The sequence below is a fragment of the Dendrobates tinctorius genome, unplaced genomic scaffold (assembly GCF_039654945.1).
Source record: "Dendrobates tinctorius isolate UK_male_01 unplaced genomic scaffold, ASM3965494v1 ptg000016l, whole genome shotgun sequence".
Classification (NCBI taxonomy): Eukaryota; Metazoa; Chordata; class Amphibia; order Anura; family Dendrobatidae; genus Dendrobates; species Dendrobates tinctorius.
This window is the reverse complement of record NW_027361684.1, coordinates 28,232,855-28,251,972: the sequence shown is the minus strand read 5'-3', so window position 1 is coordinate 28,251,972 and position 19,118 is coordinate 28,232,855. Positions and strand designations below refer to the sequence as shown.

The 19,118-nt window shown below is 42.8% G+C and overlaps 1 protein-coding gene and 1 long non-coding RNA gene across 8 annotated transcripts in view; one reads left to right on the top strand and one right to left on the bottom strand.

The window, feature by feature from the left end:
- The window catches only part of LOC141080411 (uncharacterized), a 165,816-nt gene extending 165,584 nt beyond the window's left edge, over positions 1-232 (top strand). Inside the window, exon 5 of the long non-coding RNA XR_012228901.1 lies at positions 85-232. This is a non-coding gene — a long non-coding RNA (uncharacterized lncRNA). The remainder of the gene's footprint in view (positions 1-84) is intronic.
- The window catches only part of METTL16 (methyltransferase 16, RNA N6-adenosine), a 117,906-nt gene that overhangs the window by 91,730 nt on the left and 7,058 nt on the right, over positions 1-19,118 (bottom strand). The window lies entirely within an intron of this gene.

Below are 19,118 nucleotides of genomic sequence, written 5' to 3'. Positions count from 1 at the left end.
TTTGTATAGTAAATACATATTGCACCAATCCTGGTCTATTGTAATCGTGGTCCCCCACCCCAACTTTTTTTTTTTCTCTTCTAGTTTCCTCGGCTGGGTGGACAGAGGAACCTCTTAAAGAAGAAGTTACAGGTCTGTGAGAGCCAGAAATCTCGCATATTTTTAGGAGACCAAATACTTATTTTCCACCATAATTTGGAAAATAAATCTTGCCAAATCAGACAAGGTGATTTTCTGGATTTGTTCTCTCATTTTGACTCTCATAGCTGTGGTCTACCTATGATGGCAATTACAGGCCTCTTTCATCTCTTTAAGTGGGAGAACTTGCACAATTGGTGGCTGACTAAATACTTTTTTCCCCCACTGTATATAAAATCAGATTTAGACTGAAATGAGGTTTTCCATAGAGGTAGGTCATATATTTGAACTAGCACATTATCGTAGTTATGATTATTGTGCTGTGAAATGGTTAAGCATTTCTACAAACCTGACCATTTTACAGTGGAAGACTTTTATGGAAATTGTGTAAAACAGCAATTATTTTGCTGTCCTCTTTTAGTATAGGGTCAGCAGAAAAAAATATATATATCTAGAATATAATTGGGATATGACGGTAACTGCTCAACTTTTCGATTGCGCGACTCGTGCCTTTGATTAGTACATTCATTTGTAACTTTATAGTCTAGTAACATCGCACTTGGTATAGTTTGCATGATGATGTTGCATGTAATATTATGTAACATGGTGCACAGAATCACAATGTGACAAATCTACACATAGCAATTCTATTACACATCCATAATGAGTAAAATAATGATATGAAATAGTAACCAAATTTTTTTCCAAATGCATGATGGTGAATAAGGGGAAATGTGTGCCGCGGTCTGGAGAGGAGAGGGCGGAGGGGTGGGGGAGCAGCCGTCTGTAAGCTGTGGTTCCCCCCATCAAGTCTCATCACACATTGACATTCAGTTTAGTTTCTACTCTGCAAGGAATAGCTGTGGGACGCAGTGGGCAAGGAGCCAAATGAGGTAGACAAGCAAGAGAAGGGAGGAATCCGATGCCAGATGGATTATGTGGGGACCTCAGCCATGAAAGAAAAATAAGAAGTATCACAGGGGACTCTAACACATCAAATTCCTAGGAAAGAGGAATAAGTTGACTTAAATCAATAATCAGGAACAAACATTATAGAAGTAAAAGTATGATACACATACAAAAGAAAACTTAACTACCTCTCTGATTCATAATGAAGGAGTGCACTGCCGGAGCCAAATTATTAAAGCTTTCTGTGGTTTCACATATTCTTATAGAAGTGGCAACATAGAGCTCATCTAGTGTGCAAGTGTCCTAATATATCTGGGGGAGCTACTACTAAGGGGTTCTTAGTCATAGTAATAGTTACACATACACAAAAATATAGGAAACTAATTCATAAAATTGCAGCACATAAATACAAGTATACCGTGATTTGCAAAAGTAGTCATGGCCCTCGGTATTTTTTGTACTTTGCTACCTCATAATTTGGAATTTCACTCTTTTTTTCAGGGTTTGCAACAGTTCATGTAAAGAAAATGCAGACAACGGTGAACATTTGGTTTTCTTTTTTTTTGTGAAACAACAAAAAGGACAAAATAACTGAAAACTTCAGTGTGCATAACTATACACTCCACTAAAGGCCGGGGTCATACTAGCGTATGGCGACTGATGCGAGAGCTTCGGATGCGAAATGCTAATGACCCTCGGCTCCTGCTCTGCATGGGAGCCGAGTGTCATGCTACTGTGCTCCGAGGCTCTCGCACAGCTGCGGAGGAGGCAGAGAAACTAATTTCTACATCTCCTCCATTGCTGGGGTCGGCGTATATCACACAGCAGTCGGGTGATATCCAAGTGATGTGCACTGTGTCATAAGTCTATGGGTGCAAGTGAGCCGAGACTCGGCGCCAATCGCAGCATGTTGCGGTTGTTCTCGTATGCCGATTCGGCATGAGAAAATAATCGCAGATGTGATCTTCCCCATAGACTAACACAGGGCCGAGTGCTGTGCGATGTTTTCTCGCATAGCACTCGCCCGTGTTATACGTTAGTGTGACCCCGGCCAAAGTCAGTATTTTGTAGAGTCTCCTTTTTTTGCCATTTACAGCTGCAAGTCGCTTTCGATAAAGGTTTATGAGCTTTCCACATCTTGCTACTGGGATTTTTGCCCAATCCTCAAGGCAAAACTGCTCAAGCTCCTTTAAGTTAGATGGTTTCCTTTGGTGAACATAGATTCTCAATTGGTTAAGGTCTGGACTTTGACTAGGCCATTCCAAAATATTTACACGTTTCCCCTTAAACCACTCAAGTGTTGCTTTAGCAATATGCTAAGGGTCATTGTCTTATTGGAAGGTGAACCTCCGTCCCAGTCTCAAATTACTGACAAACAGGTGTTGCTGAAGAATATCCCTGTATTTCGCACCATCCATCCTCCCTTTGACTCGTAACATTTTCCCTTTCCCTGAAGCCGAAAAACATCCCCACAGCTGCCACCATGTTTCACTGTGGGCATGGTGTTCTTGGGGTAATGAGCTGTGTTGGTTTGGAACCAGACATAACGTTAACCTAGGTAGACTGTAAGCCCACTAGGGCAGGGGCCTCTCCCCTCCCTCTGTACCTGTCTATCATTGTTAGTTCACCGTATTTTATATTTGTATTTTGTACGTAACCGCTTCTCATGTACCGCACCATGGAATCAATGGTGCTCTAAAAATAAATGAGAAATACAACAACCTTGGTGGCCAAAAAGTTCAATTTTGTCTCATCTGACCACAGCATTTTTCTCAGTACATTTGGGGAGTCTCTCACATGTCTTTTAGCAAACTCAAAACAAGCCTTACAATTTTTGTGTGTAAAGGCTTTTTTCTGCCTACTCTTCCATAAAGGCCACCGCTATGGAGTGTACGGCTTATTGTGATCGTATGGACAGATACTTCACTCTCTGCTTGGGAACTCTGCAGCTCCTTCAGGGTTACCTTTGGTCTCTGTGCTGCCTCTCTGATTAATGTCCACCTTGCCCGGGCTGAGAGTTTTGGTGGGCGGCCCTTTCTTGTCAGGTTTGTTGTGGTACCACGTTCTTTCCATTTGATGGTGATTCGGGGGAAGATCATAGGTTGGATTTTTTTTTTTTTTTTTATAACCCAACCCTTAGGCTATGTACACACGTTGCAGAAATGTTGCGGAAATTTCCACAATATTTCCGCACTCCCGCATGTGTTTTTCCCGCGGAAAATAAGCGTTTTTCGCTTGGGGAATGCTTGTGCATTCCAAGCGATGCTAATGTGATAGGTAGGATGTAAAAAAAATAAAAAATATTGTTATTCTCACCTTCCGACGGCCCCCATTCTGCTCTGCGGTGCTCCCGGCATCTTCCGGTCCCAGTAATGATTTGCGCGAAGGACCTGAGATGACGTCACGCTCGCGAAAGCACGACGTCATCAGCGGTCATTCGCACAAAGCATTAATGGGACTGGAAGATGCCGGGAGCGTGGTGAGAGGCGGGAAGGACTCCGGGGGGCAGCCGGAGGGTGAGTATATCACTACTTTTTATTTTTATTACAGGATTATGGTACCCAGGGCCTGGAGGATAGTCGCAGCGAAAAAGCAAAAAAAACGCAACGTGTGCACACAGCCTTACTTGTACTTCTCAACAACTTTGTCCCTGACTTGTTTGGAAATCTCCATGGTCTTCATGATGTTGTATGGTTAGTGGTGTCTCTTGCTTAACCCCTTCACCCCCAAGGGTGGTTTGCACGTTCATGACCGGGCCAATTTGTACAATTCTGACCACTGTACCTTTATGAGGTCATAACTCTGGAACGCTTCCATGGATTCCAGTGATTCTGACAATGTTTTCTCGTGACATATTGTACTTCATGATAGTGGTAAAATTTCATTCAAATAACTTGCGTTTATTTGTGAGAAAAACGGAAATTTGGCGAAAATTTTGAAAATTTCGCAATTTTCCAACTTTGAATTTTTATGCCCTTAAATTACAGAGATACGGCACACAAAAAACTTGATAACTAACAATTCCCACATGTTTACTTTACATCAGCACAATTTTGGAACCAAAATTTTTTTTTGTTAGGAAGTTATAAGGGTTAAAAGTTGACCAGCGATTTCTCATTTTTACAACACCATTTTATTTTTACGGACCACATCACATTTGAAGCCACTTTGAGGGGTCTATATGATAAAAAATACCCAAAAGTGACACCATTCTAAAAACTGCACCCCTTAAGGTGCTCAAAACCACATTCAAGAAGTTTATTAACCCTTTAGGTGCATCACAGGAATTTTTTTGAATATTTAAAAAAAAATGAACATCTAACTTTTTTTCATAAAAAAAATACTTCAGGTTCAATTTTTTTTATTTTACCAAGGGTAACAGGAGAAATCGGACTGCAAAAGTTATTGTGCAATTTGTCCCGAGTACGCTGATAACTGATATGTGGGGGGGAACGACTGTTTCGGCGCATGGCAGAGCTCAGAATGGAAGGAGCGCCGTTTGACTTTTTCAATGCAAAATTGGCTGGAATTCAGATCGGACGCCATGTCACGTTTGGAGAGTCCCTGATGTACCTAAACAATGGAAACCCCCTACAAGTGACCCCATTTTGGAAACTAGACCCCCCAAGGAACTTATCTAGATATGTGGGAGAACTTTGAACCAACAAGGGCTTTACAGAAGTTTATAACGTACAGCGGTACAATTAAAAAAATCATATTTTTTCCACAAAAATTATCTTTTCACCCCAATTTTTATTTTCCCAAGGGTAACAGGACCTTAAAAGTTATTGTGCAATTTGTCCTAAGTAAGCTGATACCCCACATGTGGGGGTAAACCTCTATTTGGGCGCATGGCAGAGCACGGAAGGGAAGCAGCGCCATTTGACGTTTTTGGCTAGAATTGAGATTGGACATCATGTCGCGATTGGAAAACCACTGATGTACCTAAACAGTGGAAACCCCCCACAAATGACACCATTTTGGAAACTAGACCCCCTAAGGAACTTATCTAGATTTGTGGTGAGCACTTTGAACCCCCCCAGTGCTTCACAGAAGTTTATAACGCCCGGGCGTGAAAATAAAAAATTCGTATTTTTTCCACAAACATGATCTTTTAGTCACCATTTTTTTTATTTTCCCAAGGGTACCAGGAGAAATTGGACCCCAAAAGTTGTTGTCCAATTTGTCCTGAGTATGCTGATACCCCATATGTGGGAGAAAACTACTGTATGGACACACATCGGGGCTCGGAAGGGAAGTAGTGACGTTTTGGAATGCAGACTTTGATGGAATGGTCTGCGGGTGTCATGTTGCCTTTGGAGAGCCCTTAATGTACCTAAACAGTGGAAACCCCCCACAAATGACCCCATTTTGAAAACTAAACCCCATAAGGAGCTTATCTAGATGTGAGGTGAGCACTTTGAACCCCCAAGGGCTTCACAGAAGTTTATAATGCCTGGGCATGAAAATAAAAAAATGGTATTTTTTCCACAAACATGATCAATTAGTCCCCAATTTTTTCATTTTCCCAAGGGTAACAGGAGAAATTGAACCCCAAAAGTTGTTGTCCAATTTGCCCTGAATATGCTGACGCCCCATATGTGGGAGAAAACTACTGTATGGACACACGTCGGGGCTCGGAAGGGAAGCAGTGACATTTTGGAATGCAGACTTTGATGGAATGGTCTGCGGGTGTCATGTGCGTTTGGAGAGCCCCTGATGTACCTAAACTATTGAAACTCCCCACAAGTGACCCCATTTTGGACACTAGACCCCCCACGGAACTTATCTAGATGTGTGGTGAGCACTTTGAACCCCCAGGTGCTTCACAGAAGTTTATAACGCTCGGACGTGAAAATAAAAAAATCATTTTTTTCCACAAAAATGATATTTTTGCCCCCAATTTTTTTATTTTCCTAAGGGTAACAGGATAAATTGGACCCCAAAAATTGTTTTGCAATTTGTCCTGAGTAGGCTGATACCCTACATGTGGGGGTAAAACACTGTTTGGGGGCATGGCAGAGCTTGGAAGGGAAGGAGCACCATTTGACTTTTTCAACTCAGAATTGGCTGGAATTGAGATCAGACGCCATGTTGCATTTGGAGAGCCCCTGATGTGCCCAAACAGTGGAAACCCCCAATTCTAACTCCAACCCGAACCCCAACACACCCCTAACCCTAATCTCAGCCCTAACCCTAACCGTAGCCCTAACCCTAGCCCTGGACCTTACCCTAGCCCTAATGGGAAAATGGAAATAAATACATTTATTTTATTATTTTTCCCTAACTAAGGGGGTGATAACGGGGGGTTTGATTTACTATTTATGGTGGTTTTTATGTTTGGCAGCTGTCGCACGCTAAAAGACGCTTTTTATTGTAAAAATAGTTTTTGCATCACCACATATTGAGAGCTATAATTTTTCCGTATTTTGACCCACCGAGTCATGTGAGGTCTTATTTTTTGCGGGACGAGTTGACGTTTTTATTGGTACCATGTTCGGGCACGTGACATTTTTTGATCGCTTTTTATTCCGATTTTTGGGACGCAGAATGAACAAAAACCAGCGTTTCATGAATTTCTTTTGGGGGGGTGCGTTTACACCGTTCCGCGTGCGGTAAAATTGATAAAGCGGTTTTATTCTTCGCGTCGGTACTGTTACAGCGATACCTCATTTAGGTCGTTTTTTCATGTTTTGTCGGTTTTATGCAATGAAAACTATTTTATATAAAAAATAATTATTTTTGCATCGCTTTATTCTGCGAGCTATAACTTTTTTATTTTTTCGCTGATGATGCTGTATGGCGGCTCGTTTTTTGCGGGACAAGATGACGTTTTCAGCGGTACCATGGATATTTATATGGGTCTTTTTAATCGCGCGTTATTACACTTTTTGTTTGGCGGTATGATAATAAAATCATTTTTTGCTTCGTTTTTTATTTTTATTTTTTAAGGGGTTCGCTAAAGGGGTTAACTAATGGGACAGTTTTATAGGGCGGGTCGTTACGGACGCGGCGATACCTAATATGTGTACTTTTATTGCTTTTTTTTATTTCCAAAAAATGGATTTATTGGGGAATATTTTTTTTTTTCTAATTTATTTGGCGATTTTTTTTTTAAATTATTTTAACACTTTTTTTTTTTTTTTAACTTTATTACATAGACCCAGGTGGGACATCACTGTCCTGTGACAGATCGCAGCTTCCTGCAGGCCCCCGAAGGCCCCAGTCGCTATCTTGGATTCGGGGGGCCTGCAGGAAAGGAGCCCCCCGCAGCAGCGCTGCACATTGCGCTGCCGTGGGGGGCTCAGGGAAGCACGGAGGGAGCCCCCTCCCTGCCGATGCTTCCCTTTAACCCCCGGTACACCGCGATCATGTTTGATCGCGGTGTGCAAGGGGTTAACGTGTCGGGGGCAGTCCGTGACCGCCCCTGACACATTGTGCTGGGTGTCCGCTGTGATAATCAGCTGACACCCGGCCGCGATCAACGGCGCTCACCACGTGGGCGCCGCTGATCGCGGTAGACGTACTATCCCGTCCATGGGCATAGGGGCCCGGGTCCCATGGACGAGATAGTACGTCAGATGTCAGGAAGGGGTTAATGGTGTTACAGCTTCTGTGGCCTTTCAGAAAAGGTAAAAGTTTATATACTGACAGACCATGAGACACTTAAATTACACACAGGTGGAAGTCCTGTCACTAAGCATGGGACTTATGAAGGTAATTGCTTGCACACAAAATTTTTAGGGGCGTCATCACAAAACAATTTTTAGTTAATTGATCCCATAAATTTAATTTATCCCTATATTTTTCTCACTTCCCTTCACCACCTTTGAGTATTTAGTGCTGATGCATCACACACAAATCAGATTCCATCATTTTTTAAACAAAGGCTGTAATGTAACAAAATAGGTAAAAAGCAAAGGGTGTGAATATTTTTGCAAAGCACTGTAAATGGAAAAACTACATATGTGCTTGTGATTAAGAAGAGCGTAATTAAAAAGGAGATCTAAACAATAGGGGTTTGTTCAGACAGTAAAAAAAAAAAAAAAAAATTTGGTCCAGCTCCTGATACGTTACAGATAAAATCCAAGATTTATTCTTATGAATTTAAAAAAAGAAATATCCAAAAACATTTGCCAAAGGATATTTGGAAAAAGAGGGGGGAAACATGGGAGTAAAATAGGACATATATTCACCATACGCATTTCGAACAGGACATGTTCTTGGACTTGATGTGAATGAACACTAAACCATAGGAGGAACCTTATATATCCATCAGGTTAATTAGAAAACAGGTGTGCAGCATTCAGGAAAGAGAAAAAAAAAAAAACCTGAATTTTTTGTGCTCGACACAAAAAAAATTCAATCTGTCAAAATCTGAACAAATTGCCCTGGACGTTACCATCAAAATGTCAGACACGGGGGGCTCGGTGGTGGTATTAAAGAGTGAGGATTATGCCTTTGCCATCAACGCTAGATCAATGTTTTTTTTGCTGCATCTGAGCGCTCGCAGCAGCGCTGACCACGGACTCCTGAACCTGCTGCAGCTGGTGGAGGGCGAGCTGCTCTGTTGCCTTCCATTCTTTGTTTGTTCAGACAGACAGGTTGGACCCTTTAATCAAGAATAGGCTTTTCTCGCCACATAGTACAAAGATCACCAGCATACTATTCCACTACAGGGGATACCACCCTGTACCATTGGCTAACTACGCTCTTAAGATTTTACAGTGATCTCAACTTGCCTGAGGATCGGTAAAATACTGAAAACATCATTATTTATAGGGAACCTGTCACTAGATTTATGCTGAATTACGAGCAGCAAAAATAAGAGTCTGGCTGCACAATCTCAGCCAGGTATGTCTGTCTCTGAAATTAAGTAATTCAGGGAAAACAGTTTACAAAGCCAGTCAGGGACCGGACTATTCCAGCACTGCACTGTCCAGCATCTCGTCGCCCCGCTCCACTTGATTGACAGATCTCTCTCATGTGTGTACATAGGTGTTATCGGAGCACGCTCGGGTGCTAACCGAGTGTCTTTGGCATGCTCGAAAAATGTTTGAGTCCCTGCGCCTGCATGTCTCGTGGCCGTTAGGAAACCCCTGCATGTTTTGCGGCTGTTGAACATCCGTGAGACATGCAGCTGCGGGGACTCCAACCTATTTTTCGAGCACGCCGAAGACACTCTGTTAGCAGCACATGAGCATGCTTGGATAACACCTTATCCGAGCAAATTCGCTCATCAATAGAAGAGACCTGTCAATCAACTGGAGCGGGCAGAAGCTGTCCCTAGTAAGTGCTTGACTTATCAGTCCTATAGTCCCTGACTGGCTTTTTAAAGAAAGTTTTCTCTTAAAGGCTGTAGCCTTACAAATACAGACATACCTGGCTGCAATAAATCTACTGACCGGTTTCCTTTTCATTTGTAAATGCTGCTCTTCCACTGAGCACTTTTGTGCATCTATAAATTATCTGTAAGCAGGACCGTTGCCTCTGAAATTCTGCTCACCAATGTGATTTTACTACTGGTTGGATTAGGCTTGATAGTCAGCTATCCGGACAACTGCACCCTTGAAGTCTCCCATAAGAAGTAGTGCTACATGAACCAAAATGATGACGGTACCGCACACTTCTCAACTACTGGACGGGGAGTCTTTGATGAGCATATTTTAAGGGTATGTTCACAGTTTTTGAATGTAGACTCTGGACACTGACTACTCTTTATTCAGAGTGGAAAAAGAAGCAACTTTTACAGTACATTTTTGGGACATTTTCTGATTTTAAAAAATGCTTCAAATTTTCCAAATCAATCAAATGAAGAATAAACAATGTCTCATTCACAAAAAAATAAAACACCACAGAATGAGAATGCTCAATAAAACTTTTTTTTGGTCATGAATTAATCAAAAAATGCAGGCTAAATAAAAATATCTGTAAGAACACACCCTCATATAGGTTACTAGCGGAGTTGCACAAAGTTTTAGGCTGCAGTCACCATTCATCCTCAGAACCCCTGACATGCAATTTTCAAACTGCTCCTAGTATCACATTTATTGGGTCTCCCCAATATGTCCTTCTTCACCTACAGGCTACTATCTCTATCACTGGCAGAAGGAAGGGTTAGATTAGATAGGTACTGTGATCAAGAACAGAGGCAGTGAATTGATCATGGTGGTTACACGAATGTCCTGATGCTGGGTCGTACTGGATCAAGCAGAGCCCTCTGTGAACATTGAGTTTTTGGAGCAGAAACTGAGTGCAGACTCAAAACCCTCCTACAAATCTCAAAACTCCTCAAAAACATTTGTCCAAAAACTCGGCACAAAAACTTTCTTTGCACATACCTCAAATGGGAAAATTATTTTGAGAAAGCTAGTTTTCCCCATTACAGAGAAGACAGACTACAAAAAAGTGAAAGAAAAGTGAATCAAATGTAAAAAAAAAAATAAATAAACCTAAAAACAATACCCATTTTGCACAGTATAAAAAAAAATTAACAATAAGTTTTCCACCTTTTTTGTAATGAATATGGTATGTAATATTCATATTCATTACAATAATAAAAACAGAAAAAGCTGTGTTTTTTTTTTTTGTTACTGTGCAAAAAAGATCAATGGTATCAGAATCGTTAATTGTGCAGTCGGTTCTTTTTGTGGACAGGGATTCATTAATTTATGCACAGACACAGTGGATGTGGTGACACAGCAGTCCTGACACCACCAATGGGATGAGACATGGGAGTCACATACACCAGACGCACATCACAGACACACAACCTGGATGACTGTCACACATGGCTGCTTGTGCTAAAGGGGAAAGCTGCCATGGCTGATTTCATTGCCTCGGCACACGAAGCGAACTGTGATTTAGGAGGTTTGGAAGCCAAATGCTCCATCATAACCCCTGTACAGCAGGGAAGGCTGCAGGATTATGGTAATGAACACACAGCTCTACATGCTCCTCTCGGTCCATATGCTCCAGAATAATGCTGGGATCAGTGGAAAGAGCACACACAAGGCACAGCACATTGCCTACAGGATGCAGTCTCAAAAACTTTTGAGAACACCATCACCCATCCTATGCGATTAGAAGAGAGTTACAATAGTCGAGACGAGAATGAATAAGAGAAACAGTAAGAGTTTTTGCGGAGTACTTACAGGAGTAATGAAAAATACCAAACATACACAAATAACAGAGGTATGCACCGGGGAGTGGAGAATGGGGTAAAACCAAAGTTGGAGAAGAAAGGGAATTATCACACTCCCCAAAACCTATGAAAAGTCACAGATAAATCCACCAAACACCTTTTCCAATAATAACCACTAACAACCTCCAGCCATGCAGCAAAAGCCAACTCTGACAATGAGTTCTAGGCAGGGCCCAGATTATATAGGAGATGGGAGTGGCTAACCGTGCACAGCTGAGAGCTTTAATGCTCCAGGAGCGCTCAGAGCAGATTAACCCCTGCACTGCCTAAAGAAATTTACACTGTTTAATAAGAAGGTGAAGTGCTTCTAATCCATGCAGGAGTAGAAGAAGTCACATACTGCGGTCTTCTGGAACCTCATTGTCGTGGTAAACCCATGACAGGTATTTTGATAAAACAGCAAAAGATCCTACACTAAACTATCAAATTACTCACTGGCTGTCATTGTTTACATGGCTGCAGTGCTAATGTGCTGTCTACGTATATGTCTGCTGCAGCCAATCGTTTGCCTCATTGGTTTCAAGCTGTACACTGCTGAGGCCTGTGATTGGCTGCAGCAGTGAAGGGTAGCTGACATGTCACTATTAAAGTCAATCAAGTAAACAAAGATTGTCAGGAGCACCGGAGAGGCAGATGATATGACAGTGTCTATTTTATAACAATGCCTACCTGTTGCCATTTTTTTTTTTTATCTTGGAAAAATGTGTTAAATTGAGCAGAACCTTTAGAATGATTATTGAAGGACCAGTGAACATTAAGCCAGGTCCCATTTTAAGTGCATTTATAAATAATAAGTTCCCAGGTAGGCTGTCTTCTGAAATCCTGTATTCCCGTTCATTGCACAATTCATTTTGTAGTCTGCATGAACAGCATGTATAACTAAGCAGTATTTAAGGGATTATTATTATTTGCATTGGAGACCACAACTTTTCAATTCATGTTTTTTCTTCCCTTAGTAAGGCTGGAATAAAAAATAAAGTTCTAAAAAATACAAATAGGATAATATTAGGCAATACTATAGGAGAAGAAAAATATTGTTATCAATATTTCTAGATTTGGGTTAAACAGTGAAAATATTGATGTGTACCTCTAGAGAAAAAAGTGCACATTGTCACAAACAGTATTTTTGTGCAGCCTCTCTAAGTAGCAGAGTTATTTGTGCTTCTCAGGCTGTGTGCACACGCTGCGGATTTTGCTGCGGTTCCGCAGTGGTTTTGGCCGCTGCGGACCCACAGCAGTTTCTGCTGCGGTGTACAGTACCATGATTCCCTATGGGAATCAAAAACCGCAATGCAGACGGTGCGGAATTGTCCGCGCGGATTATCTGCGGTTTTCAATCCGCAAAAAGAATTGACATGTCAATTCTTTCTGCGGATTCTGCTGCGGTTTGCCATCTCCTCCATTGAGGAAATGAAAACCCGCAGGGCAAAACCGCAGAGCAATCCGCAGGTAAAACCGCAGGTATTTTGACCTGCGGTTTCACCTGCGGATTTTACAAAATCCGCGCGGATGAATCCGCACCTAATCCGCAGCGTGTGCACACAGCCTAAAGTACAGATATAGTGGCGCTGCAGTCAGTCACAGTTCCCAAGTCCGCTCGCTTACATTGCAACTGCTGCTCCAACCTAACCCCTTATTTCACTAAACTTATCGCACGCTTGAATCCTTGCCGAAGAATATATATATAATAAAAAAATCGAAAAGAAGGTGTGTACATTCACGGCTACGTCTGCATGCTGCAGCCACCTTATCAGGTCAGATGGGTTAAAGGTGTAGACATATGTGCATCAATGAGACAGTAGTTGCTGTGGATAAGACAAATGACTGAGATTGGAATATCACATTACAAAATTAAAGGGGATCTATCATCAGGTTTTTGCTATTTAACCTGAGAGCAGCATAATATAGGGGTAGATAACCAGATTCCTGGAATGTGTCACTTGCTCAGCAGCTTTCTGTAGTTTCAATACATTCAATGTTTTATCAGCAGAAGATTATCACTGCAGGACTAAGTGTCATCTGCCAGACACTCCAGCTAATGTGAGTAACCCCAGCCACCACTGATTGGCAGCTGGCTGACAATGTACACAGTAAGCTGGAAATCAAGGGTGTAGGCGGGGTAATACAGAGCTCAGCATTCATAATACTGATACACTCAGAGCAGAGATAACAGGGACTTTGTCACGATTCATTTTGGCTCCGCCATAATTTAAATGTAGTTTTTTTCCATTCAGACCAGCAAGGGTTAATGTCTGTTTTCTTGCTGGCAGCTGCTTTGATTGCTAGTCAGCTGATGTGGGTGATCACCACTTCCACCACCTTTTAAAAAGTCACATGGCCCATCAGCTGACTGTCGGTGATAGGGTAATCTATGTTGACCAAGCCTGGAGTAAAGAACTCTCTGGTTGCAGTGGTGCTTCTGCTGTGTTCCTGAAGTTTGTGGTCCTGGTGCCTACCCTCAGCTGTGTGGTGCTTTTCAGCAGGGACAGTGTTATGTTCTATTTTACCTTTTTCTGTCTGTCCTGTTGTTGTCCTTCTCCCTGTGTTGTTCACTGTCTGCAGTGGTGAAGCTATCGTCCTTGCAGGCCAGGGAAAAGTGAGGAGACAAACAGGGTTTTGGCATGAAACGGTGGCAAAGGGGGGGGGGGGGGGGGAGGACCCGCTTAGGGTGTTAGGGGAGTTAAGGAACAGGCACAGATTGGAGTTCAGGAGGTGACCCATCCCTTCTTCCCTACTGTGAGGGCCTTCCTCTTCCCATTCCATCCCGTTGTTTGATGTAAGTTGTGTCGTCCGTTGGACTTAAAGAATGTCAAGAATCAATATGGTTATCAAAACTGCAGCAAGCAGACCAGTGATATCACTGAAATCAAGCGCTCTGGCCCTACATTATGCTGCTCTCAGATTAGAAAGAAGAAAAAAAATGCTGACAGATTCCATTTAACATCAATTTCATTTATTGGTAAGATACAGTAAGTTATCTTAGTCATCTTATTATTTCTGCTCCTTTAGCTGACATAAACAGGGAAGAAGTAAAGGGCACCTGTAAATGAACTATTCCCACATTAAAGGAATGAATAGCCTGCACCTGAATGAAGCAATTATTAAAGGGGTTGCCCTGTCTATCCTTAGCATAGATGATCAATATCACATAGATTTGGGTTCTGACATCTGCACCCCCATCTATTACCTTCAGTAAATAAACGGGGCTCAAACAGCAGTTTGGCTGCTATCCAAATGGAGTTGAGCTGCAGTTCTTGACAATGGCCACTACATACTGGATGGCGCCGCACTGTCCAGCGCCATTCAATGGTTATATTCAGCTGCTGCAGAAGCTAAAATCAGTGTTGGACTCCTTCTCATCTGATAATGATGACCTGTGCTAGTACATATCATTGGGGTAGACAACCCCTTTAAATAATTTTCAATTCTAGATTGCAACTATGAATTTACACAATGAGGTGCATTTACAAACGGAAAAAAAATAAATAAAAAAATCAAAATGTCCAGAACTGGTCTTGTTTTTTGGAAGGGGAGGGAATTAAAGCAATGTCACAAAACAGCAGGTCTGGTAACATGATGACAAGAAAATCTGACAACTGTCAAAGCACATTAAAGCTTAATGTATTACAACAATCCAAATATTTGCATGCAGGCATATTATGATCCAGCAAACACATTGGTGCAGCTAACCATCAATTAGAAGAGTTCCAGCAATAACTGTCGACTCCACAAAAGCAACCAAAAGCAACAGAGATGTGCAGTTTCCTCTCATGCAGCAGATGGTGAGCAAGAAAAAAGCATCAGCAAGTGTAGACAGCACAGCAGGAAGGGACGTTTATGAGAGATGCGGCACATAGGCCAAATGAGCGCAAGGACAGACATTTCCTGAAATACTGGGAATTGGTGAGTAAATTCCCACAATTACTGCAAAACGTGAATCCCTAGCATTTCTGATATAATAAAGAATAACCTATTGGTTAACAATTGATTGAAACCCATCACCTCCAAAATATGCTATTTACCAGCAAAAATCTGCAAGTATATAGCTTTTAAATAATTTCTGGCAGGCTTACTGGAGCAGCGGTTACAGGGAGAAAAAAAGTTTTATTCTCCCTGTAGCCGGTCACTTCACGTCATTAGGGCGATGCAGGGAGGTGCTATAGTCACTAGTCAGTAGACATTGAGCACTCCGGTATTACTCCTCTATACAGTGGGATGTAAAAGTTTGTGCCACCCTGGTCAAAATTACTTAACAGTTAAGCAAGTCGAAGATGAAATAATCTTCATAAGGCCTAAAGTTACCGATGACACATTTGCTTTGTATTTTATGCCAAAAATATACCGTATTTTTCAGATTGTAAGACGCGCTTTTATGATCCCCAAAATTAGGGGGAAAATGGGGGTGCATCTTATATACCGAAAACTGTTCTTACTGAGGGGGTCAATGCTTCGGGCCAGGGGGGTGTTGTGGTGGTCCTGCGGTGATGGTACGCTGGCAAGCAGTGGTCCTGCAGTGGTGGTATGGCGGTGAGCGGTAGCCCTGCGACGGCGGCATATGGCGGCTGCCATTCTTCTTCCGGGGTCCGACTTCTCACTCTGTGCAGGCTCAGATGGAGGAAAGCCAAGATCTCCATCCACGCCTGTCTCTAGGAAAATGGCCGCGGATGCGGCACAGGCACAGATGGAGATCTCGGCAACAAGATCTCGGGAGAGGAGATCTCATCGCCAAGATCTCCATCTGCGCATGCGCCGCCCCGGCAGCCATTTTCTCGGAGTCCACAACATAGTAAACAGTGTGGGGGCTCTGGACTTCCACAAAATGTCGGCGGAGCCACCGCACCTCCGAACACCCGCAGCGCCACTCTTGCCTCCTCCAGCTGTGACCCTGCTCCACTGCGGCCTGCACCACCGAACACCCCTTTCTCCCGGTTTTGGGTCCGCAGCATCGCCTCACTCCTGCCTCAGCCAGCAGCAACCCTGGGACACCGCATCTACCACCCCCGGTAAGCAATAAGACGCCTGGATTGTAAGAAGTACCACCATTTTATTAAAAAAAAGTTCTTTTTCCTATTTTTCTACTCAAAATTTGGGGTGCATCTTATAATCCGGGGCGTCTTATAAACCGGTGTGCATGGAGAGTGTAAGCGCACGTTCACACTGGCCACTGAACAGAAAAAAAAAAAAACAAAGAAACAATGATTAAGTAAACTGCAGTTAATTAACAGAATAGTGCATGAAAATAATACACTTAGTTAATGTTAGAGTGTTAGCGACTCCTGGAGTGGACCCTCTGGGTCGCGGCACCAACCCTCCCAGAGCGAGCTAGCCTAGTGAGGACCGCCCCCTAAACAGGGAGTGTAGGAGCAAGCCCCAGGGGATACGATACCACGACTGCTGGCACCAGATGGCCGGCTCACAGGAGATACGGGACTGTGTGACTGGAGGGTGCAGGATACTAGGGAACACAGGAGAATACACGGGGGTGCGCTGAATACAGGATAGTGCAAGACGGGTACACGTGGGCATATAAGGCGTGTAGCGAGTAACACATCCGGAAGTAGACAAAGCAGGACGCGTGCAAGGAGCACGACAGGGTACAGAGTGAGGCAGCAGTCGTGCCAGGAGGTGTAACAGAACACAGGAATAGAGTGAATGCCAGGAGGCACGACTGAGCAAGAAACAAGGGACAGGATACGAGAGGATGTGCCAGGAGGCACAACAGAGCATGAAGCAACAAGGGTTCAGAGCAAGTGCTAAGAGCACCACAGAATAGCAGACAGAGCAGAGGACCTGAGAACAGCGCACAGCCAGGCTGGGACAAAGCTGACCCAGCCAGGAAGCACAACAATAATCAGGCACCTCCCCTAGGGGGAGGTGGTCTGATATAGCACATTACTACTACTCGTTCCGGGTCAGGACCTAGCCAGAAAGCACATGACCACTACAGGTTCCGGGTCAGGTCCTCCATTACCATAGGGAGGACCGTGCCCTATACAGCACTGACAGGAGCGCGCAAGCGCATACGTGACATGGAGGAGGAGACCCGGGGACAAGAGCTGCGCGTGCGCACCCGACGGGGACCCCCGAGGGACCGCCGTACCGGAGGAGTGACGTTGGGACCGAAGCCCCGCCTCCTGGTGAGCACGGCATAACAGATAACATGTTTTTTGATAAAAGAAAAAATACAAAAGTCATCCCACCACTTCACGGTGACCATGGCTGTGTGTCCACTAGCTGGGCCCTGTTCTTCTCAGCCCTTATCCACATGCATGTCACTTGAAAAACAGTAAGGTTTTTAATATTAGCGTTAGGACTGTCCCAATTACAGTCACCGTGAAGTGGTGGGATGGCTTTTGCATTTCTTTTTTTTTAACCAAAAACCATGTTAACTTTGTACCGTTTATTATTTTCATGCAATATGCTATTTATTTACTGCAGGGTATTTAATCTTTATGTTTCTATCTTTTGTTTTTTTATGATTAGGAACTAGTAGCTGAGGGATATTCATCCATTCTTCCTTGGAAAATTCTTCCAGTTCTGTGAGATTCTTGGGTCGTCTTGCGTGTACTCCTATTTTGAGGTCTAGCCACAGAGTTTCAATGATGTTCAGATCAGGGGACTGTGAGGGCCATTGTAAAACCTTCAGCTTGTGCCTTTTGAGGTAGCCTATTGTGGATGGGATTTTGACGCGTGTTTAGGATCATTATCCATTTGTAGAAGCCATCCTCTCTTCAACTTCAGCTTCTTTTTACAGAAGGTGCTAGGTGTGCATCAAGAATTTGTTGAAATTTCATTGAATCCATTCTTCCCTCTACCCATGAAATGTTCCCCGTGCTATTGGCTGCAATACAAACCCAAAGTATGATTGACTAATCGAAATGCTTAGTGATTGGTGAGATGTTCTTTTCCTGAAATTCTGTGCGCTTTTTTATCCTCACATACCTTTGATCATTGTGGCCAAAGAGTTCAATTTTAACCTCATCAGTCCACAGGACTTGTTTCTCAAATGCATCAGACTTGTTTAGATGTTTTTTTTCCATACTTCTGACTCTGAATTTTATGGTAAGGATGCAGGAGAGGTTTTCTTCTGAGGACTTTTCCAAGAAGGCCAAGTTTGTGCGGGTGACTGAACAGTAGAACAATGTACCACAACTCCAGTCTGCTAAATCTTTCTGAAAGTATTTTTATGTCAAGTGTGGGTTCTTATTTGCCTCTCTAACAATAATACGAATTACAATATATATATATTTTCCTAAAATACAAAAGGAAATGTGTCATCTTTAAATTTAGTCCTTTTAGAGATAAGTTGAAGATGAAATTGCTTAACTGTTCACAATAACTAATTTTGACCAGGGGTGCCCAAACTTTTACATGCCACTGTAATTTTGATTGACAGCCTGCTTTGCAACATATAAGCAGAGTTAGTGGTGCAGGCAGTCAATTAAAGTATAGGGGGAGTGATTACAGTGTGCTAAATGTGCAGTGAGGGGTGAGTGTAATCCCTCCCTGTACCACTCAGATGCCTGCTGCATTTTCTCCCTGCAGCTGCTGCTCCAGGTACCCAGCAAAGGCATATTTTAAACACTATAAAAATGCACATTACCACTACACCTGCAGAGAAAGGAGTGTTTTTTTTTGTTTTTTTTGGCGGTAACCAGCATTTAACCCTTTAATAACCAATTCAACTTAAAACTGACCTGTGGTATAAGAGTATACCATCCTAAAACGGGTGACAATCCAGCAGCTGTCGGCTGAACACTATAGCTGACAACTTGCTGCATCAGCCATGATCAGTGTTGGCACTGTCCATGGCCGTTTAACCCCTTAAATACAGCTGTAAATAGTGACTACAGCATCTAGATGGTTA